The sequence below is a fragment of the Rhinoraja longicauda genome, chromosome 12 (assembly GCF_053455715.1).
Source record: "Rhinoraja longicauda isolate Sanriku21f chromosome 12, sRhiLon1.1, whole genome shotgun sequence".
In the NCBI taxonomy this organism is placed as follows: domain Eukaryota; kingdom Metazoa; phylum Chordata; class Chondrichthyes; order Rajiformes; family Arhynchobatidae; genus Rhinoraja; species Rhinoraja longicauda.
This window is the reverse complement of record NC_135964.1, coordinates 25714420-25726618: the sequence shown is the minus strand read 5'-3', so window position 1 is coordinate 25726618 and position 12199 is coordinate 25714420.

Here is a 12199-nt window from a genome sequence, read left to right as displayed (position 1 = left end):
TTAAAACATCGTCAACTGAATCATTACATTTTATTTTTCTCTTTCTCTCTGCAGATATTCCTGGCTTGTTAACTATTTTCAGCATTTTCTGGTTTTATTTCTGTTTTCCAGCATCTGCAATATTTTGGTTTTGCATTTTTCCTTTGCATTAAACAGGCATAAACAGGCATAGGCTATTATTGTATAAAGAATGGTGGGTATATGGAATGAGCTGCCATTGAGCTGACATGGACTTTATGGGCCAAATGGCCTCTTTTCTCTTGCAAGCTTTCGGTAGTTCTGTGAATTAGCCAATGAATGTTATAAAAAAGTGGATTATTATCTGATCCGCACACAGTTCACATTAGGATAAGAGGATTATGGAAGTGTACGGAATGAAGCATGTGGGTGTATGCCTATTAGCTGCTAATGTTGGTGGCTTATTATTATTTCAAAGGAGTATGTCACTGGTGCTCTTTTGTAGCGGCTCATACTGTACTCAGGGCCGTCTTAACGCATGGGCCTGATGGGCTCTTGCCCGGGGACCCACGAGCATAGGGGCCCCATGCTGATCTGTGTATGTTAAGTGACTTGCAATAAATAAATACTACTTTAAAAATGTAGGTTCAATAAGTGCTTTTTTCGCAACATTTTCGGTCACTAAGTGCTTCTCACAGCGATCTGTAAGTGCTTTTCGCAACAATGTAGCACCCTGTCCATCGCTAAGTGCTTTTCGGTAAGTGCTTTTCGCCGGCATGATAGGGGGGGGGGGGGGCTGGTAGGAAAAGGGGGGTGGGGGAGAGTAACGGTAGGGGCCCCAGTACACTGCTTTGCCCGGGGGCCCATAATGCTGTAAAAACGGCCCTGACTGTACTTGCAGTTCAGCAAGGGTATTAGCTACAGAGAGAGGTTGGACAGACTTGCATTGTTTTCTCTGGAACGCCGGAAGTATATACAATTAAAAAAGGTGCGAGGGGCAAAGTTTAAAGGAGATGTGACTGAAGAAGGAAGTAATCCTCTCATGCTTCCTAAGGGAACAGAGCTATGCTGAGATGGTAACATCGAACACAGAAGTTAATACTGGATTCTTCTCCAATTTACTCAGCAACTTCTAAGGACAGCAGATTAGTGCAGCTGGTAGAGTCGCTGCCTCACAGCGCCAGAGTCCCAGGTTCGATCCTGACCTCGGGTGCTGTGTGAGTGTGGAGTTTGCACATTCTCCTTATGACTGTGTGGGTTTCCTCCAGGTGCAGCGGTTTTCTCCAACATCCAGAAGACGTGCAGGTTTGTAAGTTAAGGCAACTATCCCGGAAGTTAACATTAAGTTACATCATTGTTATGGAGAGAAATGAAATGAACCGACAGTTTAGTTTAGTTTAGAGATACAACATGGAAGCAGGCCCTTTGGCCCACCGAGTCCACACCAACCATCAATCACCCGTTCACGCTAGTTCTATGTTATCCCATTTTCTCATCCACTCCTGACACAACAAGGACAATTTACAGAGGCCAATTGTGGGGTACAAACTCGCATGTCTTTGGGATGTGGGAGGAAACCAGAGCACCTGGAGGAAACCCACGCTGTCATAAGAAAAATGTGAAAAAAACCACACATGCACGCACGCACGCACACACGCACGCACACACACACCCCCCCCCCCCCCCCAGTTCAGGATCAAACCAAGGTCTCTAGCACCAAGTGGCAGCGGCTTTAAATGTTGCACCAGTGTGCCGCTCACAAACTCTCAACTTACTAAACTTTTTTTTCTCTTTAAAAGTTTTTTAAGTTGTTGAGTTTCTCAGAAACACTGAGAAACAGTGTACTTAAAAGATTTGTGTGTTTGACAGGTTTGTTAAGACTGTGGTTGGAGTTGACTTACTTTATTTCACATGCAGTGCTTGGCCTACGTATGTAATGGCCCTTATTACACAGAAGAGCACTTTGATTCACGGGGCTCCATCACAAAGAATCCTTCCACTGCTTGATCCCCTGCTGTAGTATTTCATCATGCATGAAGCTCAAGCTGTTGTGAACCATAGGGTCGGCCTTACACAATTAAAATACAAACTGAAGGCGTTGTACAAACAGAGGAACTTGGGTAGGTCGGATTGCAGATTGTGAGCGGCAGGGCCAAAATCAAACTGGAAGGATTAGCAGACGGAAGGTTTTTTTTGCAACTAAGATTAGTGGTAAATCCAAACTTGCACAATACACATTTATGGGTGTCCCGAGCTCAAAATGCTTGGCTCATAAATGATCTAGAACACTAATGATGTGTTTTTGATATGCTAGTTCTGTTTCTGCTGAAATTGTGACTTTATACTTACAGCATGGAGAGCTGCAGCATGGAAACAGGCCATTCGGCCCACTGAGTCCACAGTGACCAGTGATCACCCCGTACACTAACACATAGCTTTAGACTTTGGACTTCAGAGATACAGTGTGAAAACAGGCCCTTCTGTCCACTGAGTCTGTGCCAACCAACGTCCACCCATACACTAACACTATCCTACACACTAGGGACAATTTACAATTTTACCAAATTCAATAAACTTACAAACCTGTGTGTCTTTGGAGTGTGGGAAGAAGCCGGAGCACCGAGAGAAAACCACGCAGTCACAGGGAGAATGTGCAAATGACACAGACAGCACCCGTAGTCAGGATCAAACCTGGGTCTCTGCTAAGGCAGCAACTCTACAGCTGCACCACCGTGCTGCCCAGTGCAGACTTGATGTTCGAGCTTCTAAATACCACCGCTCCTCCTCTGGTCCAAAGAAGCTGTCCTTCCCTGTGACTCAGTCACTCACTCTAGGACGATCTCTGACCTCTGACCACAATCTGCAACCCACAACCCAACCCCAGCTGCTCTGCTAACCTTCTCATGATGCATTTTAATTGGCCATCCAATTGTATACTGCATTTTGAGACTCAAACTTGATAGCATATTACAACAGGGGATTCACACACAAAGTCCCACCCTCTCTGCTGAATGGTCATTTTTGGTTTATCCAGAGAACAATTTCTAAGCCTGCACACCCAAAGTTGTGTAATGTGCCTCATCGGACTCTTGAGAGGAATGGATAGTGGCGACACAGTGGCGCAGCGGCAGAGTTGCTGCCTGACAGCGCCAGAGACCCAGGTTCTGTCTGTACAGAGTTTGTATATTCTCCCCGTGACCTGCGTGGGTTTCCTCCAGGTGCTCTGGTTTCCTCCCACACTCCAAACATATGCAGGTTTGTAGGTTAAATGGATTCTGTAAATTGTCCCTAGTGTAGGATAGAACTACTGTACTGATCGTTGGTCGGCACGGTCTCGGTGGGCTGAAGGGCCTGTTTCCACACTGTATCTCTAACTAACTAAAACGAAAGGGTAAATGCACAGTCTTTTACCCAGAGTAGGGGAATGAAGAAACATAGGATTCAGTTTAAGATGAGGGCAGTAAGAGTCAATAGGAGCCTGAGGGACAATGTCATTTACACAAAGGGTGGTGGTGTATGGATTGAGCTGCCGGAGGAGGTAGTTGAGGCAGGTACTATCATAACATTTAAAAAACATTTGGACAGGTACATCGAAAGGATAGGTTTAGAGGGATATGGGCCACATACAGGTAGGTGGGACAAGTGTATGATGGTCAGTGTGGGCAAGTTTAGCTGAAGGGCCTGTTTCCAAGCTGTATGACTCTATGACTCTTTTTTAATGCATTCTGAAAATCTAACCACACATTTATGGCATATCCTTTACAAATAAAATAGGTTGCTTCCCCTAAAAATCTCATCAAATTTTTCAAACGTGACTGGTCTTTATGAAAACCAGCCAGGTTGTTTTTTGAAATACATTACTCGCATTTGATCTTGTTTTTCCAGTTCTCATCAAGTTTGCATACCATGAAATGTTTGTGTGGATCTTGCAGTTACTGTATGACCTTGTCCGCTCAGAATGCAAGTTCATGTGAATAAGCTGACAGCAAATATTTTCTTCCACTTGCAATTTTTCCCAAAAATAGACAATTGAAGGTACAAGTAGATGAAAAAGGGTCCAGCAAATTTCGAACTGTGGTCCACACTGTGAGGGTGAATATATATCAACATATATGATTATAGATCTCAAGGTCACAAAATAAATTCAAGTAAGGTTTGGCCCTAAAGCCTGTTTGACCTCATTCTCTGGGGGTTAACAGTAAAAACAGACACATATGGGTTTGTCTGCCTTACTACGAGTATGTTTCCTGACCAAAGTGGACTCCTGTTTATATTCTTGATTTTTCTTCTTTTGCCCACTTCCTCTTTAACACTTTGGATAATCACGGTGGCGCAGCGGTAGAGTTGCTGCCTTAAAGCGAATGCAGCGCCGGAGACTCAGGTTCGATCCTGACTACGAGTGCTGTACTGTACGGAGTTTGTACGTTCTCCCCGTGACCTGCGTGGGTTTTCTCCGAGATCTTCGGTTTCCTCCCACACTCCAAAGACGTACAGCTTTGTAGGTTAATTGGCTGGGCAAATGTAAAAATTGTCCATAGTGGGTGTAGGATAGTGTTAATGTGCGGGGATCGCTGGGCGGAGCGGACCCGGTGGGCCGAAGGGCCTGTTTCTGCGCTGTATCTCTAAAAATCTAAAAAAATCTTTCTAAACTTCATTTAACTTGGTGTACTGTGGTGAACACTGCCCGGTCCATCACGGGTATGGACATCCCCACCATCGAAGGGATCTATTGGAGGTGCTGCCTCAAAAAGGCAGCCAATATCATTCGACCCACACCACCCTGGCCACGCTTTCATTTCACTCCCACCATCAGGAAGAAGGTACAGGAGTCTGAAAACCATGACCTCCAGGCTCAGAAACAACTTCTTCCCAATAACCATCATGCTCTTGAACACTACCAACAACAACTAAACTACAAACTATGAATTGTCTTGGTTGCACTAGGGGCTTCAAGCTTTTATTTTGCACTAATATCCTTTTAAAATCTTATTTATTTTGTTCATTGTGTTACCTATAAGTCCATCTACAGACGGACTTATAGGTAACACAATGAACAAATACGTTCTCCCCGTGACCTGCGTGGGTTTTCTCCGAGATCTTCGGTTTCCTCCCACACTCCAAAGACGTACAGGTATGTAGGTTAATTGGCTGGGTAAATGTAAAATGTAAAAATTGTCCCTAGTGGGTGTAGGATAGTGTTAATGTACGGGGATCACTGGGCGGCACGGACTTGGAGGGCCGAAAAGGCCTGTTTCCGGCTGTATATATATGATATGATATGATATGATAATTAAACATTCTTGACTCTTGACTAGAAACATCTTGTATGTGAACATCCAGCAATTTGTGGAAGAATAGCACATTTGACTCCCATCCTCCTCTCATCTAGGGTCCATGTTCGACCAAGGTGTTTGAATACAAAGCCATTTAAATTGCATTCAAACAGCAACTGATTATCTTTTCAGCATAAGCCTATGACCACGAGAGTAAATATTAAATATATATAGAAGTAATGCTTGAACTGCAGTTTTGATTACCTCCGTATCAATGTGGGATGTCTATTCTCAAGAGGCGACATGATAAAATTTTAAAAATCTGCAGTAAATTTATGTGCATTAATTTGCTGATCAATCCAGTATTATTCAAAATCATCATAATACTCTTAGGTGCAGAATAGCTCATTCCCAAAATCCCCTTTTCAAATTGCCTTATTTTGGTTTTACTGACTACAGCACTGGGACTAATCTAGTCAAAGTCATTAATGGCATCTCTTGTGATGACAACTTTGGTGAATTATTCCTTATTGTCCTCCCTAATTCTTCCACAGTTTTTGACAGGCCTTACAATTTCACCTTGGTTCTTTCGCACTCTCTTCTCCATGATTTTCTTCCAGGTTTTCGTTCTCACTCAAATCCCTTCATTCTTGACCCAGTGTGCGCAATGTATGTACATTAATGAAGAGGTACATGGAAAGGAAAGGTTTAGAAGGACATGGGCCTAATGTGGGCAGGTGGGACTAGCGTAGATGGGTCATCTTGGTTAGCATGGACAAGTCAGGTTATGTGGCCTGTTTCTGTGCTGTATCTAATGTTTCCATCTAATGACTCTATGACTTCTATCGAATGACTATCTAATGACTCTAATAATGTTCCTTTGGCTATCTCTGCACAATCATCCCCAAATTATTGGAAAATCCCATTGATCACACCTTTTCCTCGCATCCATATTCCCAAAAAGACGCAAGGTATTTTTTCTCTCTCATCCACTAGAACTGTTTACATCGCCTAGCAGTGATAAACAATCAGGAACAAACACAGTGAATCTTCATTACTTATTCAAAATGGTCTCCAGCACCTCTGGAGATAGAGGAGGAAAATCCTATTGTGTTCCAGCGATTGCAAAGGTCATCATTTTCTTCTATGTTGCATTTCCTTAAACACCTGCCCAACATTTTAGAAAGTAGAAGCACATCAATTTCTTTGAAAAGGACACAGGAGTGAACAATAATTTTTGACGTATTTTTTCCATTTTGACATTGGCAGAGGAGTGGCACAGTGGGGCAGCGGGTGGAGCTGCTGCCTCACAGCACCAGAGACCCAGGTTCGATCCTGACCTCGGGTGCTATCTGTGTGTGGAGTTTGCACGATCTCTGTGTTTCCTCCCACATCCCAAAGATGTGTGGGTTTGTAGGTGAATTGGCCCTCTGTAAATTGCCTCTAGTGCGTAGGGAGTGGATGAGAAAGTGGGAAAACATAGAACTACTGTGAACGGGTGATCGATGGACAGCTTGGACTCGGTGGGCCAAAGGGCTTGTTTCCATGTTGTATCTCTAAAACTCTAAATAGAACTCTAAACCGCAGAAGATTACTCAAAAGCCCAGAAAAACAATTTGAACCATTTGCACCATTTATCCTCAATTCCTGCCAAACCTCTGTCAAAAGTTCAGATCAGGAACATCCCCACAGAAATTGCATCCCATTATCCATCCTTTGGTGCCCCTGTAATTTCCTGGACCTCCTGAAGCCTTTCAGATCCCTGCCTGCTGTACATCCTTCCCATACTTTTGCACATCAGCCTTTCCTACCATGATTGGTGCCCGTGTTTTCAGCTGTCTAGGCTCAGATTCTGGAAATAATAATGATTAGTAACCAAATAAAAATGTCAGTGTAACAATACAGCTGTCCCCTGTTGGATAATGCTTTAAATTTCTTGCAATGCTGCCTTTAAAAAAGCTTAACATTTAAAAAAATTGTCACATAAATCCCATTGGTGCCTTCCACATGAATTTGAGCTGATAAAATAGGGAGACATACAATCTCAAAGATGTGCAGTTAAATCATAATGCAAAACAAGGCAAAACCACCCTTTATCATAAAGATAGACACAAAATGCTGGTGTAACAGTGGATCAGGCAGCATCACTGGAGAAAATGGATAGGTGACGTTTTGTGTCTGACCCTTTATCTTTGTTCCTCGTCAGAAGGTATTAATTAAAGGGGTTAATTGGGCAGCACAGTGGCTGGTAGAGCCACTGCCTCACAACACCAGAGACCCAGGTTCGATCCTGACCTCAGGTGTTGTCTTTGTGTGGAGTTTGCACATTCTCCTGTGACAATGTGGGCTTCCTCCAGGTGTTCCAGTTTCCTCCCATATCCCAAAGAGAGGTTTGTAGATTAAGTGGCCTCTGTAAATTGCCCTGAGTGTGTAGTGTATGGATGAGAAAGTGGGATAACATAGAACTAGTGTGTACGGGTGATCAATGGTTGGCGTGTACTCGGTGAGCTGAAGGGGCTGTTTCCATGCTGTAATTATTAATCAATTCAAACAATCAATAGATCTCCCAAGGAAAAAAAAAATCAGACAGAAAATCTGGAATCAGTTCATTGTTTGAGTTAATAAAATATTAGGGAGAACTGAATGAAAAATATTTTGGGCTCTCATCTTGTGGTATATTATTCAAAAGTATTTGCTTTGATTGGCATCTTTATTGACTGTAATCTCAGTTCTGATCAAAGGTCAGCATGGACTCAGTGGACTGAAGGGTCTGTTTCCATGCTGTATCTCTGAACTAAACTAAACTAAACTAAAGCTGCAGATAGACACAAAAAGCTGGCCGCATCTCTGGAGAGAAGGAATGGGTGATGTTTTGGGTCGAGACCCTTCTTTCGACTGGATAGAGATAAGGGAAACGAGAGATATAGTCGGTGATGTGGAGGGATAAAGAACAATGAATAAAAGATATGCAAAAAAGTAGCAATGATAAAGGAAACGGGCCGTTGTAAGCTGTTTGTAGGGTGAAAATGAGAAGCTAGTGCGACTTGGGTGAGGGAGGAATAGAGAGAGAGGGAATGCCGGAGCAACCCTGAAGTGAGAGAAATCAATACTCATACCATAGGGCTGTAAGCTGCCCAAGCGAAATATGAGATGCTGTTCCTCCAATTTGCGTTTAGCCTCACTCTGACAATGGAGGACACCGAGGACAGAATAGTCTGTGTAGGAAAGGGAAGGAGAATTAAAGTGTCCAGCAACCGGGAGATCAGGTTGGTTCAGGCGGGCTGAGCATTCCGCGAAATGATCGCCCAGTCTGCTTTTGGTCTCGCCGATGTATAAGAGTCCACATCTTGAACAACGGATACAGTGGATGAGGTTGGAGGAGGTGCAAGTGAACCTCTGCCTAACCTGAAAGGACTGTCGGGGTCCCTGGACAGAGTCGAGGGAGGAGGTATAGCGACAGGTGTTGCATCTTCTGCGGTTGCAGGGGAAGGTACCTGGGGAGAGGGTGGTTTTGGCGGGAAGGGATGAGTTAACCAGGGAGTTGTGGAGAGAACGGTCTCTGAGGAAGGCGGAAAGGGGTGGAGATGGGAAAATGTGGCTTGTGGTGGGATCCCGTTGGAGGTGGCGGAGATTTCGGAGGATTATGTGTTGTATGCGACGGCTGATGGGGTGGAAGGCAAGGACTAGGGGGACTCTGTCTCTGTTGCGACAAGGGGGAGGGGGAGCCAGGGTGGAGCTGCAGGGTACCGAGGAGACAAGAGTGAGGGCCTCATCTATGATGGGAGAAGGGAACCCCCGTTCCCTAAAGAATGAGGACATCTTGGATGTTCTAGTATGGAACACCTCATCTTGGGCACAGATGCAAAGCTGCAAGTGGGTGCTTTGGCTCTTTCAGCCCTTTGTTAATGAGCACTGACAGTAAGTGTCAATAGGAGGTTCAACAGTGGAGCAGGTGGAAATGGATTATTGTTCAAGACCTCATTATCTGAGCCAGAGAATGACACAAAACCTGAATGTCAGAGCTTTGAGGTACTACTCATGGCAATAAGGGGTTCTGAAGAATTAGGTAAAGAATTAGAAATCCTCTTGTGATTGAGTTGAGAACTGGTGCTTAAGATGGCTTTTGTTTGCCATAACAATGAGGGAATATGTATAAGTAACTTTTCAGGTCGGGATCCTTCTTCAGACTCAGAAGGGTCTTTCTGAATCCGAAAATGGTCCCGACCTGAAATGCTGCCTATCTATGTCCTCCGGAGATGCTGCCTGAACCGCTGCACTCCAGTACTAGCTCTCTGTCTACAGTCAATAGACAATAGACAATAGGTGCAGGAGTAGGCCATTCAGCCCTTCGAGCCAGCACCGCCATTCAATGCGATCATGGCTGATCACTCTCAATCAGTACCCTGTTCCTGCCTTCTCCCCATACCCCCTCACTCCGCTATCCTTAAGAGCTCTATCCAGCTCTCTCTTGAAAGCATCCAACGAACTGGCCTCCACTGCCTTCTGAGGCAGAGAATTCCACACCTTCACCACCCTCTGACTGAAAAAGTTCTTCCTCATCTCCGTTCTAAATGGCCTACCCCTTATTCTTAAACTGTGGCCCCTTGTTCTGGACTCCCCCAACATTGGGAACATGTTATCTGCCTCTAATGTGTCCAATCCCCTAATTATCTTATATGTTTCAATAAGATCCCCCCTCATCCTTCTAAATTCCAGTGTATACAAGCCCAATCGCTCCAGCCTTTCAACATACGACAGTCCCGCCATTCCGGGAATTAACCTCGTGAACCTACGCTGCACGCCCTCCATAGCAAGAATATCCTTCCTCAAATTTGGAGACCAAAACTGCACACAGTACTCCAGGTGCGGTCTCACCAGGGCCCGGTACAACTGTAGAAGGACCTCTTTGCTCCTATACTCAACTCCTCTTGTTACGAAGGCCAACATTCCATTGGCTTTCTTCACTGCCTGCTGTACCTGCATGCTTCCTTTCATTGACTGATGCACTAGGACACCCAGATCTCGTTGAACTCCCCCTCCTCCTAACTTGACACCATTCAGATAATAATCTGCCTTTCTATTCTTACTTCCAAAGTGAATAACCTCACACTTATCTACATTAAACTGCATCTGCCATGTATCCGCCCACTCACACAACCTGTCCAAGTCACCCTGCAGCCTTATTGCATCTTCCTCACAATTCACACTACCCCCCAACTTAGTATCATCTGCAAATTTGCTAATGGTACTTTTAATCCCTTCGTCTAAGTCATTAATGTATATCGTAAATAGCTGGGGTCCCAGCACCGAACCTTGCGGTACCCCACTGGTCACTGCCTGCCATTCCGAAAGGGACCCATTTATCCCCACTCTTTGCTTTCTGTCTGTCAACCAATTTTCTATCCATGTCAGTACCCTACCCCCAATACCATGTGCCCTAATTTTGCCCACTAATCTCCTATGTGGGACCTTGTCGAAGGCTTTCTGAAAGTCGAGGTACACCACATCCACTGACTCTCCCTTGTCAATTTTCCTTGTTACATCCTCAAAAAATTCCAGTAGATTTGTCAAGCATGATTTCCCCTTCGTAAATCCATGCTGACTCGGAATGATCCCGTTACTGCTATCCAAATGCTCAGCAATTTCGTCTTTTATAATTGACTCCAGCATCTTCCCCACCACTGATGTCAGACTAACTGGTCTATAATTACCCGTTTTCTCTCTCCCTCCTTTCTTAAAAAGTGGGATAACATTTGCTATCCTCCAATCCACAGGAACTGATCCTGAATCTATAGAACATTGAAAAATGATCTCCAATGCTTCCACTATTTCTAGAGCCACCTCCTTAAGTACTCTGGGATGCAGACCATCAGGCCCTGGGGATTTATCAGCCTTCAGTCCCATCAGTCTACCCAAAACCATTTCCTGCCTAATGTGGATTTCCTTCAGTTCCTCCATCACCCTAGGTTCTCCGGCCCCTAGAACATTTGGGAGATTGTGTGTATCTTCCTCAGTGAAGACAGATCCAAAGTAACGGTTTAACGCGTCTGCCATTTCTTTGTTCCCCATAATAAATTCCCCTGCTTCTGTCTTCAAGGGACCCACATTTGCCTTGACTATTTTTTTCCTCTTCACGTACCTAAAAAAACTTTTGCTATCCTCCTTTATATTATTGGCTAGTTTACCCTCGTACCTCATCTTTTCTCCCCGTATTGCCTTTTTAGTTAACTTTTGTTGCTCTTTAAAATAGTCCCAATCCTCTGTCTTCCCACTCTTCTTTGCTATGTTATACTTCCTCTCCTTAATTTTTATGCTGTCCCTGACTTCCCTTGTCAGCCACAGGTGTCTCTTACTCCCCTTAGAGTCTTTCCACCTCTTTGGAATAAATTGATCCTGCAACCTCTGCATTATTCCCAGGAATACCTGCCATTGCTGTTCTACCGTCTTCCCTGCTAGGGCCTCCTTCCAGTCAATTTTGGCCAGCTCCTGCCTCATGCCTCTGTAATCCCCTTTGCTATACTGTAATACCGACACTTCCGATTTTCCCTTCTGCCTTTCCATTTGCAGAGTAAAACTCTGTGTCTTTTTTACATTATCAGTTAGGGTCTGCTGACTGTCATTGTGCAGTCAGCACAACATACGGCAATAATTAAACTATCCCAACTCTACAAAGTACAAATAATAATCAAGTGAGATAATAAGAAGTTGCTTGTTTTTTCAATTCTGTAAAATAAGCTAACTTGAGGACAGACATTGCTTCAGACTCTGAAGAGAGACTGGATTTTGTTGGAATCTCCCAGTTAATCTTGTTTAAAAATTGATTCATCATATCAGATTTTTAACAGTTTAGGGTAATTTAGAGCGTAGTGGCAGTAAGGGGGAAGACACAAAGCATGAACGCTGTATATCTTGGAGGTCACCAAGCACTGTACAGAAAATGAATCATATTCTGAAGGCTTGTCTCTGTT